The sequence below is a fragment of the Mobula hypostoma genome, chromosome 6 (assembly GCF_963921235.1).
Source record: "Mobula hypostoma chromosome 6, sMobHyp1.1, whole genome shotgun sequence".
NCBI lineage: Eukaryota > Metazoa > Chordata > Chondrichthyes > Myliobatiformes > Myliobatidae > Mobula > Mobula hypostoma.
The window spans coordinates 149270662-149298156 of NC_086102.1; the positions used below are offsets into that span (position 1 = coordinate 149270662).

General features: G+C 41.2%; 2 long non-coding RNA genes across 3 annotated transcripts in view; one reads left to right on the forward strand and one right to left on the reverse strand.

The window, feature by feature from the left end:
- LOC134347680 (uncharacterized) overlaps window positions 1–14881 on the forward strand; it is a 28443-nt gene extending 13562 nt beyond the window's left edge. Inside the window, exons 2-3 of the long non-coding RNA XR_010018228.1 lie at window positions 502–624; window positions 14152–14881. This is a non-coding gene — a long non-coding RNA (uncharacterized LOC134347680). The remainder of the gene's footprint in view (window positions 1–501; window positions 625–14151) is intronic.
- Window positions 1–21539, reverse strand: part of LOC134348496 (uncharacterized) — a 39688-nt gene extending 18149 nt beyond the window's left edge. Inside the window, exons 1-2 of one of the 2 annotated variants that reach the window (XR_010018435.1) lie at window positions 18671–21539; window positions 15021–15181 (exon numbers count right to left, since the gene is read on the reverse strand). This is a non-coding gene — a long non-coding RNA (uncharacterized LOC134348496). The remainder of the gene's footprint in view (window positions 1–15020; window positions 15182–18670) is intronic. The other variant, XR_010018434.1, reaches the window with a different exon arrangement.
- Between the last annotated feature and the right edge of the window lie 5956 nt (window positions 21540–27495).

Here is a 27495-nt window from a genome sequence, read left to right on the forward strand (position 1 = left end):
TCTGCTGTACTGGTGTTAATATGGAATATATACAAAATGTGATTACTTATTTGAATTCCTGAATAAATTCTCCACAAATCCATGTGATTTATATGTGTCCTAGGGTTTTTATTGACTTTTCCAAAATAAACAACAGACAAATATTTTTCAAAAAATGAAATGATTCACTCTACTGAAAATGGGCACTGTACTGCGAGTGCCACCAATGACTTAGTTTTCTGTGTAGATTTTTATAACAACATTGGATGAAAAGTGCTTGAACTCCGCTATCATTGTAACAAATTTCAATGTTGAGGGATCACTGATGACAAAATACCACTAGTTTGAATAAATATGTTGTACTTTATATTGGCCACTTTTCAGAAATGCTTATTATAGGGTAGTGTTATAAAATGCATGATAGCACTGATAAAGCTACTACTAGTGCAATGCTATCACATATTTTCTAACTCTGGAGATGTATACCTTGCCAAAAATCACTATGTACATTATTCCCCTCAGATGGTACCAACCAACCCTACTGGCTCACAGACGATCTCTCTGTTGTATCTGGGTCTGCATATATGCAGCATCGTTACATAGCCTCACCTTATTCTTTGGATGTATTGGCTGGGTTAATGGAAGGTATGTAATGCTGTTTAAAATTATCCTATATCATGCACTGGAATGGTAAGCAAAATGTCTAAGAATGCTTCTAAAGACTCCTTTCCAAATAAAGGACCTTTAATGTTGAATTAGTGATGGGTAAAAATTGAGAATGGGAAAGAAGAGATCGTAGGATGCCTCATCATTCCCCAGTTGGAAGGAAATTTGGCTGCTTAATGAAGCTCTCAGATATTCGTTACACTAAGGAATAACAGCTCAAGAATCTTTTCTACAGCGGGAATAGAACAGAGCAATACCCTGTGTAGGTTTCCAGCAGGACATTGTATCCTATTATCTATCTGTCAGGAGTGTATTTAAAACGGCATGTTTGGGCACACAGGTCTCTCCTACATTTCTGTTGCCAATATAGCACAGTTTTAAAAGGCTAGGTTGTTTTGAGCTGAGACCTTCAACTGACATTCTATTCAAAACTTTTTTTTAGATTATGAGAACACTCAGTCCTCTTTTATTGTCATTTAGAAATGCATACATGTATTAAGAAATGATACAATGTTTCTCTGGAGTGATATCACAGAAAACAGGACAAACCAAAGACTAACACTGACGGAACCACATGATTATAACATATAGTTACAGCAGTGCAAAACAATACCATAATTTGATGAAGAACAAACCATGGGCACGGTAAAAAAAAGTCTCAAAGTCCTCGAGTCGATCGACTTCCGAGTCCCCGATAACAAGTGGCAAAAGGGAGAAACTCCCTGCCATAAACCTCCAGGCACCGTCAGCTTGCCGATGCCTTAGAAGCAGTTGACTACAGCCGACACCGAGTCTGTCCATCTGAAAACTTCAAGCCTCCAACCAGCCAGCCCCTCCGATACAGCCTCCCGAGCGCCATCCTCTGCTGAGCGCCTTCAACTTAGCTCCGGCCACTGAAACAAGCAAAGCCAAGGATTTGGGGCCTTCTGCTCCGGAGATTCTGGTTACCACACAGTAGCGGCGGCAGCGAAGTGGGCATTTCAAAAGTTTCTCCAGATGTTCCTCCGTACTCTCACGTCCGTCTCCATCAAATCAGAATTGTGCACGGTCCCCTACTTGACAGATTACAGATATCATTCACTGGAGAGGCCGCGCGCGCTGTGTCATGCCTCCATCTTCTCCTCCTCACAATGTTACTGCTTTGTTTTAAACAAGAAAGCCAACCTCACTCATTTCAATAGCAGAAACTTAAAAATGAAGAAAACACTCACTTAAATAGTGCCTTTCATCCTAACATATTTTATAATCGACAAGTCTTTTTTTTCCACTACAGTTATTGTTATTAGGTTCCTTAAGGTTGTTATAGCTGTGGTGATATAACGTGTCAGAACGTGATTGGAAAGAGTTCTGAGCATGCGCAGAAATGATAGAATGATTGAGAACATGTACTGTAAGAAACGTGTTTGGATTGTTGCTGTAAATAAAAATTCTATGTCTTCCAGAATATGATTTGTTATTAGTAACCCACGGTACGTGTAAATAAAAAGAACACAACATGGTGTCAGAAGTCGGTCTGGAAGGATACTACGTTAACTAACATGGAAGAATCGAAGATAATTGAAAAGAGTTCGAACTGTTTTGGTGTGCTAACAGTTTTACAAATGGAAGGGCTGCAACCTCCACAGACACTTCAATTGTCTGGGAACATAGCTGAGAACTGGAGAAGATTTAAACAATGTTTTGAACTACATATATCGGCAATCGAAGCTGATGGAAAACCGGAAAAAACGAAAGCTGCACATCTACTCCACATAATAGGTGATGACGCAGTTGAGATATATAATCATTTTACTTTTGAAGATGAGATCATTTAAATCTGGAATTGATACTAGACAAATTTGAAGCATTTTGTATACCAAAGCATAATGTGACATTCGAAAGGCACAAATTTTTTACATGTAAGCAGCGAGCTGGTGATACTATTGATCAATATGTTACTGAGTTGAGACACCATGATAAAACATGTGAGTTTGGAGAACTGACAGACTCTCTCATTAAAGACAGAATTGCTTGTGGCATTCGGGACAATGGTCTGAGAGAAAGGCTGTTAAGAGAACAAGATTTAGACTTGGGGAAAAAACTTTGATGCTCTGCAAAGCTTTGGAAACCGTGACGCCACAAGCTAAGAACCTTCCCATTGAGAACTGCAACGTAGACACTGTAAAAAAGTGCGAACATATTAGGAAAAATAATCAAATGACAACAAAAACAACGGAGATCAAGACGTCCTCCGACAAAAAAAGGCTATGTGATCACTGTGGGTGGCAGCATCGGCCAAAACAGTGTCCAGCATATGGGAAAATGCGCCACGACTGCAGTAAGAGTAATCCTTTTTCACATTGTTGCAGAAGTAGAGAGAAAATAAAACTGGTAAATGCAGTGCTTGAAAATGAACTTGAGGAGTTTTATATAGATCTGCTTTGTGAAAACAAACAAAGTAAGGATGACTGGACTATTCCATTGCAAGTGAACCAAAACAATATTCTGTTTAAACTTGATACTGGAGCAAAAGTAAATGTTCTTGCAGAATCTGAGTTTAATGCATTAAAGCCAAGACCAAAGTTACGTAAGACAAATATAAAAGTGTCTGGGTATTCAGGTGCAGACATTTCAGATAGAGGAACATATGTGGCAAAGGTATCACACAAAAATATTGTGCACACGCTTTCATTTGTGGTGGTGCCAAAGAACGTACAGTCAATACTGGGTTTATCTGCCTGTGAGAGACCGAATTTGGTGAAAAGAGTTTTAGTCCTGGACAGTGACAGAGAGTCAGAATACAGTGACTTGATGAAAGAGTATGAGGACTTGTTCAAAGGGCTTGGTTGTCTTCCAGGAGAGAACACAATTAAAATTGACAACACAGTGCAACCCGTAGCACATCCATGTAGAAAAGTGCCCTTTGCATTACATCATCAACTGAAAACAGAGCTTGACAGAATGGAACGGCAAGAAGTCATAAGGAAAGCTCCCAGACCCATCCCTTTGTTACTAGCATCTGACAAAACATTCCCACCAAAAACAGGAGTTGCAATTTTGCCCCCTGGAAGTAACACACATGCATCAATGGGCCATGCATTCCATCACAATCTCACCTCTGCCGGAGGACAGAGGCCAAACTTGCCGGTACAGTACAATACTGATCTGAAGCCAAAGAGCGACAAGAATCAGGATCCAATTGAAGAAGTGAAAGCACAAGTGAAGGAATTGAGAAGTTTTATTGAAATGATGAAGTCTCAGCATAAAAAAGAGATTACACAGTTAATGAATGAATTAGATGAAGAAAAGAAGATTCGTATTTCATTACAAATGGAAGTGAAGAAATTAAGAAAGCTGCAGTACTTGAAGTAGTACAACCCAGATCATACATGGTCCAAACAGAAGAAGCAGCAGTGTTAGGAGAAATTGCAAAGACCTCAAGAAAGAGCCAACTTCAGCGTTTCAGTTAACTGGTGCAGACCAGAGAGAAACATGTTAAATTATGCATTTGTTCTGGTTAATGTTGCTAATTGTTTCTTTTTAAGGAAGGGAAGATGCAGTGATATGACGTGTCAGAGTGTGATTGGAAAGTACTAATAACAAATCATATTCTGGAAGACATAGACATAGTTCTATGTCTTCCAGAATATGATTCGTTATTAGTAAACCACAGTACGTATAAATATAAAGAACACAACAATAGCTGGGGGAGGTAAGCTCCCACTACCGATTAAATGTTCCCAACATTATGCGTCTTAAATAGTCTCTCACAACTAGTCTTACTCCTGGCCTGTAGTTTAGCTATTGAGCCCAGTGGAACCATTTCTACTGACAAGAGAGGGTGCAAAGGCAGGTTACAGGCACCTTAAAATCAGTTGGTTTGGGCAGATCGGGCTTGTTAGCCATGGTTGGCTGCTCATCTAGGAAAAAGATAACTAATCTCAAGACTCAGCTGCCTTGCAGTTATACCCACTCATGGGAAAGGCTTCAGGAATTAGTTCAATGATGACTGGCAACCCCTATGACACTGCTGGTGCCAAATTCATTCAGTTTCTGTCATTCCTTTGGATTCATCAGCTGTGTGAAGAGGGGAAGCCTACTGCATGGGTAATAGCTTGCTCCCATATTGTACTATCCTAGCTTGTGTATCAAGGAAACAGCAGGATTGCAACATCCATGGTTGACCTCAACCAATGGAGCACCTTCTCCATTGCTAAAATGTATAACCATGAATTGGCATAGTAGTTGCTTTTGCATAACACAGTACAATACTCGTGTCCCTATAAAACTCCGCAAATGTGGTCTAAAGTTCCACCTAAGCAACAGAATGGTAAATTGGCAATTAGATGATATGATTCCATTCTAATATGCTGTGTTTAATACACCTTACTGAGAGCAATGTCACAAGAGGATAACTACTGGCTACAAGTAATTGGAACTACTTAAGAGCATGCAAGCCCAAAATGCCAATACTCTCTTAATCTTTACATAAACTATTGTAGTATTAACTCAAAGAACTGAGTGCTTATTCAGTAGAAAACTGGTCAATGAATCTTTCAATGAAAAGGCTGGTGTAAATACAACAATATGTGTATTACAATAAATTGAAACACAGGAGGTGTAATTACACTTCAGTGTGAGTGGAAATAGGGGAGGGTGAAAAAGCAGCTGACGTGGCATTAACATGATGGTTGGTAGGTTAACTGGTCATTGAAATTGTTCCATGATTAGACTAGGATTAAATCGGGGGATTGCTAGGTGGCACGTCTCACAGGGCCAGAAGGGTCAATTCTGCGCTGTATCTCAATAAATAAAAAAGAAATAAACAGAAAATTCACGCAAAGTGAGAAACGAGTCACTGGCTCATTCTGTAACAGTACCTAGAATCAATCTCATAATCATGATATTTTCAGTTCTAAGACAAACTTCTTGTTTTATGTAGCACTATTTGTTTCACTGTTCCAGTAGTTCGGAATTCATTATTCCAATGGGCAAGCTTGCTGAATGTTGTGTCTTCCTTCAAGTGGAGCTGGACTGAGCATTCAAAATTGCGATCTTAATGACTGGAAGTTCATGGGCAAGTTTGCTTTATCCCATCTCAATTTTACAATCCAATAATTAAAGAAGGATCATCACATTCATTAAAAGTACTTTCAATAATCAATTAGCATGATTTATATAGCACTATGTGCACTGTTTAACCTGAGTTGAAGGAATAGCTTTAGTTTGATACTATATCCAATGAAAATATGATGTATTAGGAGACAAGAAAGGATAACAACACCTTTTCTGGAATGGGTCATTTCAAAATTGATTGGGTAAGAGCCTGAAGCTTGTTTAAATTAGGCTGATGATGTGGAGATCAGTTTTAGACTGCTGATAAAAATATAATTTGAATGGGTTTGGTGTAGGCCTGTAATGTAGTCCCCACATTTACTTATGACCCAGATAAGGCATATCCAATAGAGGCTTGATTCAAAACATGACAGGGTTAGGCATCTGAAAGAGGCAGTCTGGCTATGGACTTACAGGTAAAACAAGTGTGGCTTTGGGAGATGACTGTGCAATCAATTATCTTGGAGTTGAACAGGAAGTTGGAGATAGCGCTGCTGTGAGCAAACCATATAGATAATCCTTCATTACTGTTCCCAAATTCTGTAACCTAACTTGCAGAAAGTGTGTGTCACTGTGCCCCACAGAGTCATGAATTCAGCTTTGGCATGCGTAGTGCCATCTGCACAGATGACTCACGAAGAATGAGTACTTTGTAAGTAAAAAGACATTCTGCACAAAAAAAAACATTAAAAGCTTCTACCAGGATACTGGATAAATGACAAAAAAAAGACTGAAGGCAGGCCAAGAAACGAAAACGAAGTTTATTCATGCACAAAATACCGCAAATTTAAGTTACATGAAGTATATTTTATAAATAATCACAGTTCCCTTTAAAGTAACAAGAACTTAGCTTCTTTATTGAAGAAGCCTGTTAATATCAGTGAATCGTAGGATCATTATGGCACAGAAGGAGGTAAATTCGATCCATGCTGGCTATTTGTAGAACAATCCGGTTTTGTGGGAGAAGATCAAAACAGGAATTTGTCAGATCTTCTGACTGAGGCTTTGGCTGAGAACAAAAGTGAGAAAAATAAAACATCAATACAATGATAAAGATACACTTATATTTTGTATCTTCAGCATTGCAAGTTAAATATTTAAGCCCAGTGCCTAAAAAAAAATCTAAAAAATGTTAGCGTCAGGTATGGGCAGGTGGAAATTTGTTGATCAGAGAGTTTTGTCTGAATGAGCTATGGCATTGGCCATGCTGACACCCTGGCAATGAATCAGACATGTGATGGTGCTTCATGGTGGCTGATGGTTAGTGTGCAATTGCTAAGGAAGAGGGCTCATTTCCATGTTGTAGCTCTCTATGACCCGCTGATGATCAGTGAATCCATTCCTGAGAGTGCTTTGAAACCCAGTTCTACATTAGTCATAGTCATACCTTATTGATCCCGAGGGAAATTGGTTTTCGTTACAGTTGCACCATAAATAATTAAATAGTAATAAAACCATAAATAATTAAATAGTAATACGTAAATTATGCCAGGAAATAAGTCCAGGACCAGCCTATTGGCTCAGGGTGTCTGACCCTCCAAGGGAGAAGTTGTAAAGTTTGATGGCCACAGGCAGGAATGACTTCCTATGACGTTCTGTGTTGCATCTTGGTGGAATGAGTCTCTGGCTGAATGTACTCCTGTGCCCAACCAGTACATTATGTAGTGGATGGGAGACATTGTCCAAGATGGCATGCAACTTGGACAGCAGCCTCTTTTCAGATACCACCGTCAGAAAGTCCAGTTCCCTCCCCACAACATCACTGGCCTTACGAATGAGTTTGTTGATTCTGTTGGTGTCTGCTACCCTCAGCCTGCTGCCCCAGCACACAACAGCAAACATGATCGCACTGGCCACCACTGACTCGTAGAACATCTTCAGCATCGTCCGACAGATGTTAAAGGACCTCAGTCTGTATTACTGTATAATACAGTACATTATACTGTATTGTCATTTATTAGAACAATATTGCTGAAACTCGGCATATATTTCATTATTAATTGGAAAGGATTGACTTTGTTTTGACGTGCATTCATTCTCTGCTTTACCAGACAGAACACATACTAACTGACACTCACATTGTAGGCTGGAATCATTCAGTGCTTACCATTGTGCAGTTTCCACACATATACAGTAAGCTCTTTGTTTCTTCCATCATTTCTGTTATCATCATCACTTACTCTTCTAAACTATTGTACCATAAAAATGGATGTATTTCTGTCACAAAAGCTACTCTGTAATATAACTGGACATATAGAAACATAGAAATATAGAAAATAGATGCAGGAGTAGGCCATTCGGCCCTTTGAGCCTGCACCGCCATTCAGTATGATCATGGCTGATCATCCAACTCAGAACCCTGTTCCAGCCTTCCCTCCATACCCTCGATCCCTTTAGCCACAAGGGCCATATCTAACTCCCTCTTAAATATAGCCAATGAACTGGCCTCAACTGTTTCCTGTGGTAGAGAATTCCACAGATTCACCACTCTCTGTGTGAAGAAGTTTTTCCTAATCTCGGTCCTAAAAGGCTTCCCCTTTATCCTCAAACTGTGACCCCTCATTCTGGACTTCCCCAACATCAGGAACAATCTTCCTGCATCTAGCCTGTCCAAACCCTTTAGGATTTTATACGTTTCATTAAGATCCCCCCTCAATCTTCTAAATTCGAACGAATATAAGCCTAGTCGATCCAGTCTTTCATCATATGAAAGTCCTACCATCCCAGGAATCAATCTGTCACAATACATACACTGCAAAAATAACAGAATATATGCCTGTCAGATTTCAATATCAGATTATTGTAAAATAATCGGACATAAATCTGTCAAAGCCCATATGGTAAAGAGTAACTAGTAATTCTAAAATAGCAGGGCTTATACCACCTTGGGTGTGATCGTTATATTCTCTGCTAAACTATTATTCAATAATAACTGGATACAAATTTTCCATAGTAGAGACACTGGAATACAACGAGACATGCATTCAGTTGTCATGTTAGTAGGAACCTCCTGTACCTAATAAAGTGGCCACTGAGTGTATGTTTGTGGTCTTCTGCTGCTGCAGCCCATCCAATTCAATGTTCAACATGTTGTGTGTTTAGCGATTCTCTTCTACACACCACTGTTGTAATGCGTGGTTATTTGAGTTACTATCGCCTTCCTGTCAGTTTGAACCAATCTGTCCATTCTGCTGTGATCTTTCTCATTAACAAGAAGTTTTCACCCACAGAACTGCTGCACACTGATTGTATTTTTGATTTTCACACCATTCTCTGTAACCTCTAGACACTGTTGTGCAAAAAAATCCCTGGAGGGCAGCTGCTTTTGAGATACTCAAACCACCCCATCTGGCACCAACATTCATTCCACAGTCACAGTCACTTGGATCACATTTCTTCCCCATTCTGATGTTTGGTCTGAACACTGACTGAACCTCTTGGGCAAGTCTGCATGCCTTTATGTATTGAGTTGCTGCCACATGATTGGTTGATTAGACATTTCAGTTCATGAGCCCGTGTACAGGTGTACCTAATAAAGTGGCCACTGAGTGTACTTCTGTCACATTGTGTACAGCAAACTGAAAACTAACAAGACATACACACTTTCAGTGTATACCACGTACAATTGTGAAGAAATATTAAATTGTCATCAAGAATGCTGAGATGACAAGAGAAGTATTTATTATTAGAAAAACCTTGCAAAATAACTGAACATATATTTAGCAAATATATGGAGAGAAAGTAAAATGGTATTAATGTAATGACTTTATCACCCAAATCCTTTGCAGCCACTGAATAAACTCTGAAGTATTTATTCCTTATGATTTTGTGTTCAGTATATGGCAGCAGTCTCGCTTGAAGCATGGCCCAACAATCAGCAACAAGGTTGCTATATGCAATTTTTTCTTTGGTTTCAAATATTATTAACGCCTTGTGGAGAATGTCCCTACTTTTCCTTAAGTATTTACAAGCTTTTTTCACACAATGCTCAAGTCCTTGTAACAATTCGCATGGCAGGAACACTCCTCCGAGAGAATTGTTGCCTTCGCTTTATCCAATGCGAAGTATTGAACTGAGAGCGGAGAACTAAAATTCTGAAAACTAATCAGTGTCTCAAGACTTTGATGTGAGCTCTGTGTTAGTGCAGGTGAAAATATCCACAAGCCAGTGCACCAACCACATGGCTGTGCAAGCATCTGTTTGAAGTAGTGCTGTGTATGTAAGTAGACAAATAAATTACTCTGAGAAAGTTTGAATAACCTTGCAGCAAGGACCTTAGCTGAATATCCCCTCAATGAGACTGGATTGTTAATGCTTAATGCCAAGTGCTGCTTTGAAACATTGAGGAATATACATGTATCTAGTATAAGCAATTTTTTTGTGACTGTCACCTTATAGGGGTGTTGAATTTTGTACACTAGTTGGCAGACTTGGGGTAAAAGAACTGGCAGTGTGTCGGAGTTGCTTTCTTTCTAATAGCACAAATAACACTCTGAGTATTCCTGCTGGCACTGACACCAAGTAGTCCACACTTTCTTAATTTGGTCAGGCCTTTCTACAGAGCTTGAGATCTTGGGAACAGTTACTTGTGGAGTGTAGCACGCGATTTCAAAAGTGAACGGGGCCTGTTGGGACTTCCTGCGGGGCTTCAGATTGTGAAGACAGTTACTTGTAGAGGATAGCACCAGATTTAAAAAGCGTGCGGGACTTGTCATGCATGAGATTGTTTGGGTTATTAAGCACTTACAAGGGCCAATTTAAAAATGTTAGCCATTGTGTGTATGGGACAGAGTTAGAGTGGGGAACTGAGGCTTCAGCTCAAAAGGCTTTGGTGAGAAGAGACTGAGGCTAGGTTGGGGATGCTATCAAGTTTCTCCTTTTTTCTTCCTTAGTGAGAATGGATCCCAAGTCAGTGGCGTGCCTTTTATACAAGTGACTGAGGAAAATTTGCAGTGGGCAAGGTTTCAGGTTTGTGGATCATTGGAAACTCTTCTGGAGAAGGTATGACCTGTAGAAAGGGGACGGTTTACACCAAAATTTAAGGAGAACCAATATCCTTGCAGGTAGGTTTGCTAGAGTTATTGGAGCAGGGTGAAATTAAGTTAGCGAGGAGGTGTGAACCAAAGTGTTAGGTCAGAGGATGGGGAGGATAAAGTTGGTTGCAGTGTGTAGAGAGATTATAAGGAAGGATGGGCAGTGGATAGGACATAAATGCAGTCAGTTGGATGGGTTGAGGTGAGTCTATTATAATGCAAGAAGTATAAGGAAGAAGGATGATGAACTTACAGCATGTTCCAGTACATGGAATCACCATGTTGTAACCATTACAGAGATGGCTATCAGAAAGAAAGGAATGGCTGCTAGATGTTCCAGGGTTTAGAAATCTGAAAAGGGGAGGGGGGAAGGGGGGTGTAAAAGAGGCAGAGTAATAGTATTGCTAATCAGCAGTAGTATTACAGCTGCAGAAAGAGAGGAATTCTTTGGGGTATACTGAGTCAATTTGGATGGATGTCAGAAACAGGACGGCAGCAATTTACATGCTCCCTACCCCCCCCGCGCCCCCCCCCCAATAGCAATAGGGACACAGATATAGGCAGATTTTGGAAAGGTGGAAAAATGACAGGGTTGTTGTCATGGGTTACTCCAGCTTCCTGAATATTGGCACCTCCTTAGTCAATAGGTGTAGATGGAGCAGAATTTGTTAAGTGTGTCCAGGAAGGATTTCTGACACTATATGTAGATGGGTTATACTTTTCTGTGTTTTATTATTCACGTGGAAGGAGATACCCCTTTCAGTGTATGTTTCCTATGCCCTGCTGACTTGTTTGGTTTCTCCTTAATGTTTCCTGAAGGTGTGATGAGACCTGCTGTGAAGTTACCTCAGACCTAATTGAATGAGACAAACACTGCTCTCTTCTCTTTTCATCACCATGAGTCTGATGCTAAAGTTTGCAAAGCTGAGCCAATTCTTTAAAAGGCAATACTCCAACTTTCTCTCCGACACCTCGTAGTCATTTTCCATGGGATTTACACCAACTACTTTCACAGTCATGGTGTCAGTAAGTGAAATTCCTATGTAAGTAACTCATTTAACCTTTGGAAGTTACCAATTATCTTCCCTCACTATAATGGCAATACAGAAAAGGGCATAGAAATTCACTCCTGGGATATTCAAAGTAGATTTCTTGTTGACATTGCTCCTTTAAGGTCAAATTAGTTAACTTTAAAGCTTTTATTTTTTTGAAAACAGCAAGGTCATACTTGGAGTATGCACTGCAACTACACAATATTGGAACAAAGCCAGTGAGAATAACATGGAAAAATCTATTCCCCTTTGAGGCCAACACCGTAAACTAACCTTAGTACAACAATAGTAAATAATTGGATTTCTCAGTCTCCAAGGGCACTGCAATAGGGGATGTGTGGGTGGAGGACAGAATGGGCAGAGTTGTACTGAGAATGATAAAACCAGAGAAATATATATTTATCAAGAGTGTTAAATCAGTATTGTATAGAAGCAGAGAAGAAAAAAAACTAATTTTGTTTGGGTTAGCAGAACACCTCTCTCTACTATTTGTGTCTCAGATTTCTCAAAACAATAATTGATGAACTTCAGTATAAGGCTGAAAAGCTACTGATTGTTAAGTTCTACAATTGAATCAATTTTCTACTCCAGCTCTATAAATTGAACAATCCCATGGCCATGTCTAATGATCTGTAGATGTGGGCAGTTAGACAGAAGTTCATATTCATACTTGCCATGGTCTTTGAGGTCAAGAACAACACCCTGTATTTACGTAACATTTTTGAAGTGCCGCAGACACTTCACATGATCACAGTCAGGCTAAATCCAACACTGAGGATTTGGTGTTGTAAAATGAAGAGTTGTTAGAATAGCACACTGGTCAATGAGTTGAGTCTTGAAGCAAAAGTGTTAGCATCAACAATAAAATGCTATTATACAGAGAGAAGAATTCAACTAAACTGCTTCTTTTATTGCCACTTGTGCAGCTCTGCATTACATAGTTGAACTTGTACTGATGCTATTCCTCATATCTGAAGGCGAACAATCAGTTAGTTAATTCAGCCCAGGACCTCTGCCCCACCCTGGAATCTATCTCTTTGTGGATTAACAGTGGGGATCTGGATAATAACCCAAAAAAGAATCTATGACTTTGCTTTCCACACTCAATGCAGAGGTTAAATTCAGCATTTTTTAAATCTGCATTTTCACACACACATCACTCACTGCATTCACCCCTCAGGTATTTGGTTTAGTATTCAGCATTACTGAAACTGATGGCTTTATCCTGTCACATTTTAGTTGTCATTAATACATGATTACATTTTAAAATTTTAATTGTTAAACTTGCAGAAAGTGATAGCATGTTCCTATTTATAGTTACAGTATAGCAATTGTGTATTTAATTTATCATAGTTGTAATCCAGCAGATTTAATTATCTAAATTCTGCCTTCATCAATGATGGCTGAACTATCAAACTGACACTATGCAGTCTCGGCAGTGTCTCATTGCTAAGATATACCAGTTCCAGCTTGCTCGATCCCTTGATGGTTAGTGTAATGCTTTCTATTTTAATTAAAGATCTCACACAGACGTAACATGACATTTCTCAGCCAGATGGTTTAAAGAGAAATGAGGTTAGGTGCATTCATAATCAATATTGCAGCTTCTTCTCAATGGCTAAATGAGAGAAAGATTCGGTGTATGTAGTAATAATAATCTCATTGTTGAAATACATTTATATTCATTCCATTTCAATTATCCTGATTAAATTAAAAACCAAGATTTGAATAATGAATCACAATGAAGGTTGAAAATTTAAGAGCCTTATTTTCCTCCATTGAATAAATTCATTGAAAATAAAAGGTGTGAGTAAAATAGAATGTCATTTTAATAGAAAGCACTAACAGACTGTTCATCTGCGCTTAAGGCAGCTCAAAGGGCTCCTTGCAACCCAAAAATGGAATGTCATTAACAAAAATAGAGGGAAAGAGCTAATTTTGTTCACATCTATTCTAATGAAACCTTGTGGCACATTGCAGTCTCTTGGTCAAATCAGAAACTAACCCCAGCACAGGCCAGCTGCTGGTCCTAATGTCCCTCCGCCTACAGTCAATCAGAGGGCGGGTCTAGTTTCAGCTATTTTAATAGCTGTACCAGGCAGGTGCCAAGAAGGCCTATTCCTGGAAGTAAATATTGCTGCAAAACACAGAGGAAAGTTTGTGTCTTGAAGTAGCATGCATTCTAGGTTCCATTTTGAGCTTACAGTTATTTTTGGAAGAAGCAGCCAGTTAATATCTACAACCAGAATGTAGTTAATGAAAAACAAAACAATGTTATTGTTGTTGAATTAATAGAATATTGTTATTATCCATTTGTTCCTTTACAGATCTTATGGAAGACCCAATAACCTCTAATGTTCAATCTCCATGGACACCTGCCTCCACAAGTCCTTGGATAATAACATGAGAAGCTTTACAACTGCGACAAAAATAAATGATCTTTTCCTTAAGGGCCTGAAGAGTAAATGTAGCGTGCGACTGGAGTCATATGTACACTCTATCAAAAGGGATGGCAGATTCCACTCTGCAAACGGCATTAGCAATCCAGCTGAGTGTTTACAACAGTTCAACTGGTTTATAATCTTTTTTTTTTAGAACAGTCCACAGATGACCAGCTTTAGTACAATGATTGGATTTGGAGTCACTGCTTCTGGTTTACTGAGCTGTGCCATAACCATTATATTATCATAGACTACTGACAATTTTCTCCAACACGAAAAAAGAATTGCAATGTGCAAGATCTCATAAAAATGATACAGCTTAGTTGTGGTAATGCATATGTTTAACATGTTTGAAGTGCTTTTGCATCTTCTCCTCTGCACTAAGTACATGCTCTTTTACTAAGTACAGTGAATTCTGGTTTATTGGGCCATTGGTTAATTGGGACAGCTCATATTTGGCACAACACTTAAAGAACAAAAATTAATCAAGAAAACCGCCAGGCCACTAAATCATCTATGCTGCTTTGTGTTTGGGTCAAGCCTCCGCTACATTTCCTGACATTACTGTACTGGCAATTATGTCCATATGTCCATTAAGCAACTTGCTCTCACCTTATCAAAGGATATTTACTTTACCCTACACATCCCCACTGAACCCCCCCCCCACCAGCGTCACTCCTTTTGAAAACTAATTTGCTTTTTTGTTTACCAGATATGAAACGTTCACCGCTTTTCCTTCCACAATGTTGCCTGACCTGCTAAGTGTTCCCAGTGTTTTCTTCCTTTGTTTCAGACTCCCAGCATCTGCAGAATTTTGATCTTGCGAGTGCTTGTCTTCATGGCTGCTGATATCCCAAGCATCAGGAGATCAGCTGGGTCTGACCACCTTGGACCTCAGAAACACAAACCTCTTGACCTGAGGAGACGGCAGTCATAAATGACCACGTTCAAATAATGAATGTTTCACACACCAGCAGGCATTCTGGTGCATTATCAAGTTGTATTCAATGGCTGGTAGCACTCACGCTAATGAGATGAGTTTGGGCAAGCAGACAACCCAATTAGATCCATAGCAAGTCCACACAACAGGAAGTCCTGTTGTTGCAGGCACAGGAAAACAGAATAATTTCAGGAAGGAAAGAGTTCATTTAGCCTACCTAGTTCATACCAGTTCCAGACAATAGAAAACTCAATATTAAACTTCATATGCCCACCCATTCCATTCACTCTGTCTACATATCCTGGATGTCCGGTACTATCTTCAGTACACATTTTTGAGTCAGCTAGAGAGATGGAAGTCATGTCTACTACACCCAGGCTCAAGCCATTAATATATGTTATGTCCTAGAAGTTGCCCCCCGCCCCAGGGAACTCCATGACGCACTTCATTTCAATCAAAAAAGCAACCCTGTTTAATTTGATTTCCACTATACCTATTTGAAAAATATAGGTTAAATACCCCTTATCCGAAATTCCAAAGTGCAAAAACCTCTGAAATCTGAATTTTTTTTGAGCACTGACATGATACCAAAAATAGAAAATTACACAAAGAACTACGAAGGATCCCAGGCGATGCATGGGTCTCTGCTCACCACAAACTGTTCTGACAGGTGATCTCGCATATGTAATGAAGTAAATAAAAAACATAAAAGCACTGCATAAGGTGAAAAATGAAGATCACGTATTGTATTGAAAGGGTGGACTTGTCGGCGTCGGAGTGAACATATGCTGATCAATGGTATGCTGATAATGGAAGCTAGCAAAGATCTATCATGACAAACTGAAAACTGAAGGAATTTCTGAATATTCCCCAGGCTGGTTGCAGAAATTTAAGAAAAGGAGCGGCTTTGAATTTTTAAAGATTTGTAGAAACACAGAAAATAGGTGCAGGAGTAGGCCATTCGGCCCTTCGAGCCTGCACCTCCATTTATTATGATCATGGTTGATCATCCAACTCAGAATCCCGCCCCAGCCTTCCCTCCATACCCCCTGATCCCCGTAGCCACAAGGGCCATATCTAACTCCCTCTTAAATATAGCCAATGAACTGCCCTCAACTGTTTCCTGTGGCAGAGAATTCCACAGATTCACCACTCTCTGTGTGAAGAAGTTTTTCCTAATCTTGGTCCTAAAAGGCTTCCCCTTTATCCTCAAACTGTGACCCCTTGTTCTGGACTTCCCCAACATCGGGAACAATCTTCCTGCATCTAGCCTGTCCAATCCCTTTAGGATTTTATACGTTTCAATCAGATCCCCCCTCAATCTTCTAAATTCCAACGAGTACAAGCCCAGTTCATCCAGTCTTTCTTCATATGAAAGTCCTGCCATCCCAGGAATCAATCTGGTGAACCTTCTTTGTACTCCCTCTATGGCAAGGATGTCTTTTCTCAGATTAGGGGACCAAAACTGCACACAATACTCCAGGTGTGGTCTCACCAAGGCCTTGTACAACTGCAGTAGTACCTCCCTGCTCCTGTACTCGAATCCTCTCGCTATAAATGCCAGCATACCATTCGCCTTTTTCACCGCCTGCAGTACCTGCATGCCCACTTTCAATGACTGGTGTATAATGACACCCAGGTCTCGTTGCACCTCCCCTTTTCTTAATCGGCCACCATTCAGATAATAATCTGTTTTCCTATTTTTGCCACCAAAGTGGATAACTTCACATTTATCCACATTAAATTGCATCTGCCATGAATTTGCCCACTCACCCAACCTATCCAAGTCACTCTGCATCCTCTTAGCATCCTCCTCACAGCTAACACTGCCACCCAGTTTCGTGTCATCCGCAAACTTGGAGATGCTGCATTTAATTCCCTCATCCAAGTCATTAATATATATTGTAAACAACTGGGGTCCCAGCACTGAGCCTTGCGGTACCCCACTAGTCACCGCCTGCCATTCTGAAAAGGTCCCGTTTATTCCCACTCTTTGCTTCCTGTCTGCTAACCAATTCTCCATCCACATCAATACCTTACCCCCAATACCATGTGCTTTAAGTTTGCACACTAATCTCCTGTGTGGGACCTTGTCAAAAGCCTTTTGAAAATCCAAATATACCACATCCACTGGTTCTCCCCATCCACTCTACTAGTTACATCCTCAAAAAATTCTATGAGATTCGTCAGACATGATTTTCCTTTCACAAATCCATGCTGACTTTGTCCGCTCATTTCACCGCTTTCCAAATGTGCTGTTATCACATCTTTGATAACTGACTCCAGCAGTTTCCCCACCACCGACGTTAGGCTAACTGGTCTATAATTCCCCGGTTTCTCTCTCCCTCCTTTTTTAAAAAGTGGGGTTACATTAGCCACCCTCCAATCCTCAGGAACTAGTCCAGAATCTAACGAGTTTTGAAAAATTATCACTAATGCATCCACTATTTCTTGGGCTACTTCCTTAAGCACTCTAGGATGCAGACCATCTGGCCCTGGGGATTTATCTGCCTTCAATCCCTTCAATTTACCTAACACCACTTCCCTACTAACATTATTTCGCTCAGTTCCTCCATCTCACTGGACCCTCTGTCCCTTACTATTTCTGGAAGATTATTTATGTCCTCCTTAGTGAAGACAGAACCAAAGTAATTATTCAATTGGTCTGCCATGTCCTTGCTCCCCATAATCAATTCACCTGTTTCTGTCTGCAGGGGACCTACATTTGTCTTTACCAGTCTTTTCCTTTTTACATATCTATAAAAGCTTTTACAGTCAGTTTTTATGTTCCCTGCCAGTTTTCTCTCATAATCTTTTTTTCCCCTTCCTAATTAAGCCCTTTGTCCTCCTCTGCTGAACTCTGAATTTCTCCCAGTCCTCAGGTGAGCCACTTTCTCTGGCTAATTTGTATGCTTCTTCTTTGGAATTGATACTATCCCTAATTTCTCTTGTCAGCCACGGGTGCACTACCTTCCTTGATTTATTCTTTTGCCAAACTGTGGTGCTAAAGCGTCTGCTGATCACAAAGCAGCAGAGAAATTCATTAATGAGTTTGCCAAGATTGTCGCTAATAAATTGTCTAGTACATTGAATGGCTGCATGAGTACATATGTGGGATGAACAAGTGTGAGACAAAGACTGCTTACTGGTAGCACACAAATTCAAAGTTGGGATGATGGTGATGCCAAATAGCCACTGACTTTCTACCTGTGTGGCTGAGGTAGTGGCTGTTACTAAAAATATTACATACAGCTTACCTCCTGGGTGTATGTATAAGCTGTATATGTAATATAAATGGATTTTCTGTTTAGACGTGTCTCATCTCCCAAGGCATCTCATCATATAGATGCAAATATTCCAAAATCCAAAACCCAAAACACAGCAGGGCCCAAGAATTTCGGATAAGGAGTGCTCAACCTGTCCTAATATACTGTACAAACCCTGAGAAATCCATCATACACTTACCTTCATTGTATTAATGAACGCGCTCTCTTTCTGGTTACTTAGCTAGCATTCTCTCTTGGCCTCTTTATTCCATGGCCTTCATTCTGTATGATATAGATATTGTGACTTTTTATCAAAGACATATTGGGACTTAACATATACCACATCTCCTTCATTGACTCATAAAGATGTAGAGTCACAAAAACATACAGGAGGGGAATAGGCCTCCAACTCCACACTGACCATCAACCACTCATTTACATCATAGAGCCCCATTTCATTATTCTCCCTGCACTCTCATCGTTCTCTCCCCACTGTCTAAATTTTCTTTCCAGATTCTACCACTTTCTGATACACTGGTGTAAATTTACAGTAGAAATTTAACTGGCCAATCAGCTTGATATTTGGAATATGGGAGGAAAGCAGAGTACTTGAGAGTAAACAGAAAGAATGTGCAAGCTCCGTACAGAAAGCAGTTGAGGACAGTATAGGATTTATCTTTATTTGAACAATTGCTGTTTTCCAATGCGAGACATTTCCCCTAAACCTACTGATCTCCGGTAGATTGTAGCTAATACCTTTGCAATTCCCTCCCTTACTTTCCTCATCAACGTGAAGCCCATCAAATCTGCGCATGGTGCTTTATCCATTGTGAATGCAATTCCTATTTTCTCTCTCTATCCATTTTTAGCCCAAACAGAATTTCAATTTACACCTTCCATTGCTAAGATTTCAGCAGCATCTTCTTCCTTTAAGAAGTTGAAAGTTCAAAGTAAATTTAGTTTCAAAGTACTTGTATGTCACCAAATATTACCTTCAGATTTATTTTCTTGCAGGCATTCACAGCTGAACAACAGAATCAATGAAAAACTACTCACTAAGACCAACAATTAATGAATGTGCGAAAGAAGACAAACTGTGCAAATACAAAAAAAAAGTTAATAAGTACATAGAACATAGAATAGTATAGCACAGTACAGGCCCTTCAGCCCACATTGTTGTGCTCACCCTCGAACCCTGCCTCCCATATAACCCACTACCGTAAATTCCTCCATATACCTATCTAGTAGTCTCTTAAGTTTCACTAGTGTATCTGTCTCCACCGCTGACTCAGGGAGGGTATTCCACGCACCAACCACTCTCTGAGTAAAAAACCTTCCTCTAATATCCCCCTTGAACTTCCCACCCCGTACGTTAAAGCTATGTCCCCTTGCATTGAGCGGTGGTGCCCTGGGGAAGAGGTGCTGGCTGTCCATTCTATCTATTCCTCTTAATATCTTGTATACCTCTATCATGTCTCCTCTCATCCTCTTTCTCTCCAAAGAGTATAGCCCTAGCTCCCTTAATCTCTATCATAATGCATACTCTATAAACCAGGCAGCATCCTGGTAAATCTCCTCTGTACACTTTCCAATGTTTCCACATCCTTCCCTTAGTGAGGCGACCAGAACTGGACACAGTACTCCAAGTGTGGCATAACCAGAGTTTTATAGAACTGCATCATTACATCGCGACTCTTAAACTATATCCCTCGACTTATGAAAGCTAACACCCCATAAGCTTTCTTAACTACCTTATCCACCTGTGAGGCAACTTTCAGGGATCTGTGGACATGTACCCCCAGATCCCTCTGCTCCTCCACACTACCAAGTATCCTGCCATTTACTTTGTACTCTGCCTTGGAGTTTGTCCTTCCTAAGTGTACCGCCTCACACTTCTCCGGGTTGAACTCCATCTGCCACTTCTCAGCCCACTTCTGCATCCTATCAATGTCTCTCTGCAATCTTCGACAATCCTCTACACTATCTACAACACCACCGATCTTTGTGTCATCTGCAAACTTGCCAACCCATCTTTCTATCCCCACATCCAGGTCGTTAATAAAAATCACGAAAAGTAGAGGTCCCAGAACAGATCCTTGTGGGACACCACCAGTCACAATCCTCCAATCCGAATGTACTCCCTCCACCACCACCCTCTGCCTTCTTCAGCAAGCCAATTCTGAATCCACCTGGCCAAACTTTCCTGGGTCCCATGCCTTCTGACTTTCTGAATAAGCCTACCATGTGGAACCTTGTCAAATGCCTTACTAAAATCCATGTAGATCACATCCATTGCACTACCCTCATCTACATGCCTGGTCACCTCCTAAAAGAACTCTATCAGGCTTGTTCGACACGATCTGCCCTTCACAAAACCAGGCTGACTGTCCCTGGTCAGACCATGATTCTCTACATGCCCATAGATCCTATCTCTAAGAATCTTTTCCAACAGCTTTCCCACCACAGATGTAAGGCTCACTGGTCTATTATTACCCAGACTATCCCTACTACCTTTTTTGAACAAGGGGACAACATTTGCCTCCCTCCAATCCTCCGGTACCATTCCCGTAGACAACAAGGACATAAAGTTCCTAGCCAGGGTCTCAGCAATCTCTTCCCTCGCCTCGTGGAGCAGCCTGGGGAATATTCCATCTGGCCCCGGAGACTTATCCGTCCTAATGTATTTTAGTAACTCTAACACTTCCTCTCCCTTAATATTAACATGCTCCAGAACATCACCCTCACTCATATTGTCCTCACCATCATTGTTCCTTCTCACTGGTGAATACCAAAGAGAAATATTCATTGCGGATCTCGCCCACTGCCACAGCCTCCAGGCATATATTCCCACCTTTATCTCTAATCAGTCCTACCTCATAGTCATAGTCATACCTTTTTGATCCCGGGGGAAATTGGATTTTCGTTACAGTTGCTCCATAAATAATAAATAGTAATAAAATCATAAATAGTCAACAAGTAATATGTAAATTATGCCAGGAAATAAGTCCAGGACCAGCCTATTGGCTCAGGGTGTCTGACCCTCCAAGGGAGGAGTTGTAAAGTTTAATGGCCACAGGCAGGAATGACTTCCTATGACGCTCTGTGTTGCATCTCGGTGGAATGAGTCTCTGGCTGAATGTACTCCTGTGCCCACCCAGTACATTATGTAGTGGATGGGAGACATTGTCCAAGATGGCATACAACTTGGACAGCATCCTCTTTTCAGACACCACCGTCAGAGAGTCCAGTTCCAACCCCACAACATCACTGGACTTACGAATGAGTTTGTTGATTCTGTTGGTGTCTGCTACCCTCATCTGCTGCCCCAGCACACAACAGCAAACATGATAGCACTGGCCACCACAGACTCGTAGAACATCCTCAGCATCGTCCGGCAGATGTTAAAGGGCCTCAGTCTCCTCCAGAAATAGAGATGGCTCTGACCCTTCTTGTAGACAGCCTCAGTGACCAGCCCAGTTTATTGTCAATTCGTATCCCCAGATATTTGTAATCCTCCACCATGTCCACCCTGACACCCTGGATGGAAACAGGGGTCACCAGTACCTTAGCTCTCCTCAGGTCTACCACCAGCTCCCGAGTCTTTTTCACATTAAGCTGCAGATAATTCTGCTCACAGCATGTGACAACGTTTCCTACCGTTGCCCTGTACTCAGCCTCATCTCCCTTGCTGTGCTTCCAACTACCTTCACTCCTGTCATCCTTGTGTTCTTCACATAATTGAAGAATGCCTTGGGGTTCTCCTTTACCCTACTCACCAAGGACATCTCATGCCACCTTCTTTCTCTTCTCAGCCCTTTCTTAAGCTCTTTTCTTGCTTCCCTATATTCCTCAATAGACCCATCTGATCCTTGCTTCCTAAACCTCATGTATGCTGCCTTCTTCCACCTGACTAGATTTTCCACCTCACTTGTCACCCATGGTTCCTTCACCCTACCATTCTTAGAACAGAGAACATAGAACATAGAATAGTACAGCACAGTACAGGCCTTTCAGCCCACAATGTTGTGCTGACCTTCAAACCCTGCCTCCCATATAAGCCCCACCTTAATTTCCTCCATATACCTGTCTAGTAGTCTCTTAAACTTCACTAGTGTATCTGCCTCCACCACTGACTCAGGCAGTGCATTCCACGCGCCAACCACTCTCTGAGTAAAAAACCTTCCTCTAATATCCCCCTTGAACTTCCCATCCCTTACCTTAAAGCCATGTCCTCTTGTATTGATCAGTGGTGCCCTGGGGAAGAGGTGCTGGCTATCCACTCTATCTATTCCTCTTATTATCTTGTACACCTCTATCATGTCTCCTCTCATCCTCCTCCTCTCCTCCTCCTCCTCTCCAAAGACTAAAGCCCTAGCTCCTTTAATCTCTGATCATAATGCATACTCTCTAAACCAGGCAGCATCCTGGTAAATCTCCTCTGTACCCTTTCCAATGCTTCCACAACTGGACACAGTACTCCAAGTGTGGCCTAACCAGAGTTTTATAGAGCTGCATCATTACATCACGACTCTTAAACTCTATCCCTCGACTTAAGAAAGCTAACATCCCATAAGCTTTATTAACTACCCTATCCACCTGTGAGGCAACTTTCAGGGATCTGTGGACATGTACCCCCAGATCCCTCTGTTCCTCCACATTACCAAGTATCCTGCCATTTACTTTGTACTCTGCCTTGGAGATTGTCCTTCCAAAGTGTACCACCTCACACTTCTCTGGGTTGAACTCCATCTGCCACTTCTCAGCCCACTTGTGCATCCTATCAATGTCTCTCTGCATTCTTCGACAATCCTCTACACTATCTACAACACCACCAACCTTTGTGTCACCTGTAAACTTGCCAACCCACGCTTCTACCCCAACATCCAGGGCGTTAATAAAAATCACGAAAAGTAGAGTTCCAGAACAGAACAGAATCCTCCAATCTGAATGTACTCCCTCCACCACGACCCTCTGTCTTCTGCAGGCAAACCAATTCTGAATCCACCTGGCCAAACTTCCCTGGATCCCATGCCTTCTGACTTTCTGAATAAGCCTACTGTGTGGAACCTTGTCAAATGCCTTACTAAAATCCATGTAGATCACATCCACTGCACTACCCTCATCGATATGCCTGGTCACCTCCTCAAAGAACTCTATCAGGTTTGTTAGATACGATCTGCCCTTCAAAAAGCCATGCTGACTGTCCCTGATCAGACCATGATTCTCTAAATGCCGAGAGATCCTATCTCTAAGAATCTTTTCCAACAGCTTTCCCACCACAGTCATAAGGCTCACTGGTCTATAGTTACCCGGACTATCCCTACTACCCTTTTTGAACAAGGCGCCAACATTCGCCTCCCTCCAATCCTCCGGTACCATTCCCGTGGACAACGAGGACATAAAGATCCTAGCCAGAGGCTCAGCAATCTCTTCCCTCGCCTCGTGGAGCAGCCTGGGGAATATTCCGTCAGGCCCCGGGGACTTATCCGTCCTAATGTATTTTAACAACTTCAACACCACCTCTCCCTTAAAATCAACATGCTCCAGAACATCAACCTCACTCATATTGTCCTCACCGTCATCAAGTTCCCTCTCATTGGTGAATACCGAAGAGAAGTATTCATTGAGGACCTCGCTCACTTCCACAGCCTCCAGGCACATCTTCCCACCTTTATCTCTAATCGGTCCTACCTTCACTCCTGTCATCCTTTTGTTCTTCACATAATTGAAGAATGCCTTGGGGTTTTCCTTTACCCTACTCGCCAAGGCCTCCTCATACCCCCTTCTTGCTCTCCTCAGCCCCTTCTTAAGCTCCTTTCTTGCTTCCCTATATTCCTCTATAGACCCATCTGATCCTTGCTTCCTAAACCTCATGTATGCTGCCTTCTTCCACCTGACTAGATTTTCCACCTCACTTGTCACCCATGCTTCCTTCACCTTACCATTCTTTATCTTCCTCACCGGGACAAATTTATCCCTAACATCCTGCAAGAGATCGCTAAACATCGACCACATGTCCATAGTACATTTCCCTGCAAAAACATCATCCCAATTCACACCTGCAAGTTCTACCCTTATAGCCTCATAATTTGCCCTTCCCCAATTAAAAATTTTCCTGTCCTCTCTGATTCTATCCTTTTCCATGATAATGCTAAAGGCCAGGGAGCGGTGTTCACTGTCCCCCAGATACTCACCCACTGAGAGATCTGTGACCTGACCCGGTTCATTACCTACTATCTAGTATGGCATTCCCCCGAGTCGGCCTGTCAACATACTGTAAGTAAATAATACTAAGAACAAGGTTGAAGGAAAGTAATCACTTATTACTTCTGCCTCCCGGAAGAGTTTTATTTCCCGTCTGGTTTCTTTCTACGTCCCAATTTCCACTCCCCACTGTGTTACAGCCTTTTCTGAACCATATGCCTATGGATACCCTTTTCTGCTTCCTGCATGTTTTTTTCTCATTCTCTCTACTTATCTGTCTTTTATTTCCATTTATCTTCCATAATCAGTCTCTCACTTGTGTTAACAATCTGACATCTGTGATACCCTGTTAAAAATCTGGCAGCTGTCACAATGCAGCATAACATCTCGACGGGACTGTGCAACACACCAACGTCTTACGTTAACATTTACCCTTACATGTATACAATCCAAGGTAAACATGTTTAGCACAGAGGCTGCCTCTGCATATTTATTCAGACTCTGTCCTCAAACAAATACCAATATATGAGAGTGTTGGTGGTAAACCATTCAGGTGAGAGGGAGCACTGCGTAAGTTCTTACTGTGCCAGAATCGCAGCTTGCTTAGGGCAGCAAGAAACAACTGCATGTGTACTCACTGCAGTTCTGTATTCTGCTGGTGACTGGATACAAGGGACATAACATTTGCAGATCAGCATTGCCGCAGGATCAACAAATTCATGCTACTTCCATTTTTAGCTTTTCTACAAAGAGGTGGAACAGCTGCAGCCTGCTGGCCAGAGCAGCAGGTGAGGCAGGCTGCATCAGTCAATTGCTATAGAGCACCAGCTCAGATAGTGGCTCCACAGGTGAAGAGGTTTCATACAGTCAGAAGAGAGTGATAAGACACAGAAACAGGCCTTTTAAGTTAACTTGTCAGTGCTGTCCAAGATATCTTTCGGAGCTAGTTCCATTTGCTTGCATTTGGCTCATATCCCTCTAAACCTTTCCTATCCATGTACCCGTATCTGTTGTATAAGAGATAAATGTATCATGACTGGAAGCACCAGCTGATAATGGCTACAGTCATATTGAGATACTGCCTTTCCTTCCAGTGTAACATCAATGTTCTTATGTCGTATGCCTCAGCTAATAAAGAAAAGCATCCTGTCTTCCTTTTCAATCACCTTCTTGACCTGTCTCACTAGCTTTACAAACCTGTGGACATCCTTCTTAAAAACATTGTTGTCTTCCCTTTTTCCTGAGGAAGGTTGAAAGCATTATTAAGAATATTACCAACATCCCCTGCCTCCATATTCAACTTTCATTTTTAGTCCCTGATAGACCTTAATCTTTTCACAGCTATACTCTAACACTATGCATATATATAAAGAGATAATTGGATTTTTTTTTTACTTTCCAGTTTTTTTCTTAGTCTCTCCTGCCTTTATAGTTTCCCTTTTAATTTCACCCCTACACGTTCTGCTAGGTTTTCTATTATCTTAAGCTCTCAATATCTCAAATAAGCTTTGTTTTATAACTTTTACTTACCCTCAATGCACTTTGACATTTTCATTGAGGGAACATGTTGACCCCAATTCCTTTAAATCCTCATCTCATGATTCCTTTCATTTTGCTTGTTCCAATCCACTTACGCTAAATTATTTCTCAGACTTGTAAAAAATGGCCTAATCCCTGTTCAGAGCCCTTATTTTCACCAACAAAAATGTGGCAGTCTACAGCAGGAGGTGCGAGAGCTCAAGGCCTGGTGCCAGGCAAATGACCACTTTCTCAATGTCAACGAGACAAAGGAGATGGTTATCAACTTCAGGAAAACCTGCAAAAGAAATTTAAAGCTGCTCCATGCATCACCGGCACCAGCTTAACCGGCATCAGAACGTATCCAGAAAGGTGCTGGAAAAAGAACAGCAATAGCACTCACTCTGCATGTTGACTGTTCGTCCCACTCCCATTGAATTCACGTTTAATTTTCATTCAATCATACATGAATAACCACGAATACAGCCGAACGAAACAGCGTTACTCCGGCCCAAGGCCCAGTCTTCACAGCTCCCCCACTATCAGTGGATTAGACTTGCAACATTCTACATCAACAATGTCCAAGAGGGTCTTGCGATCACAAGAAAAGCAACTAAAACAATCACTTGCTGTTAGACTGCACACCGCCTTCGCATACTGACTTTTCTGATGCAGGCAGCAGCACCAAGCCCAGCTCCTCCATCTCCTCTGCCAACAAGCATTGCTGGGGTACACCTGCAGAGCTCCAAGTTCTCAATGTCCAGCAGGGTGTTTGCAATCATAAAAACAATACATTTACAAAAGACAATAACACCTCTGGTTGGCACTGTAGAAGCCGCTGTGCCTGAGCACATCAGAAACCCAACTTCCCATTAGGGAAGAGGCGACGCAGCAACCAGACCAAGAGCACTAGGCTCAAAAAAACAGTTACTTCCTCCAAGCTATCAGGCTGATCAACACCTTCCCCCCGTTAACCCACCACCTCTATGTATACAGGCTCAGTCTGTGTGTACAACAGTTACCTGTATATTGTGTTTTATAGGAATTCTTTTCATAGTTATATTTATTGTGCTTTTTGCTTCTTATTATTGTGTTTTTTATGCTTATTGTGCTTTTTTCCTGCTCATCAGATCCAGAGTAACAATCATTTTGTTCTGCTTTACACTCGTGATCAGGAGAATGCCAATAAATAATCTTGAATTTTGAATTTTTTGTTCTTTTCTGTAAATGTACTAAGTATAACTGAATTAAGATCACCACCACTGAAATATAAGTGCCCTTCATCCTGCCAACTTAATTCCC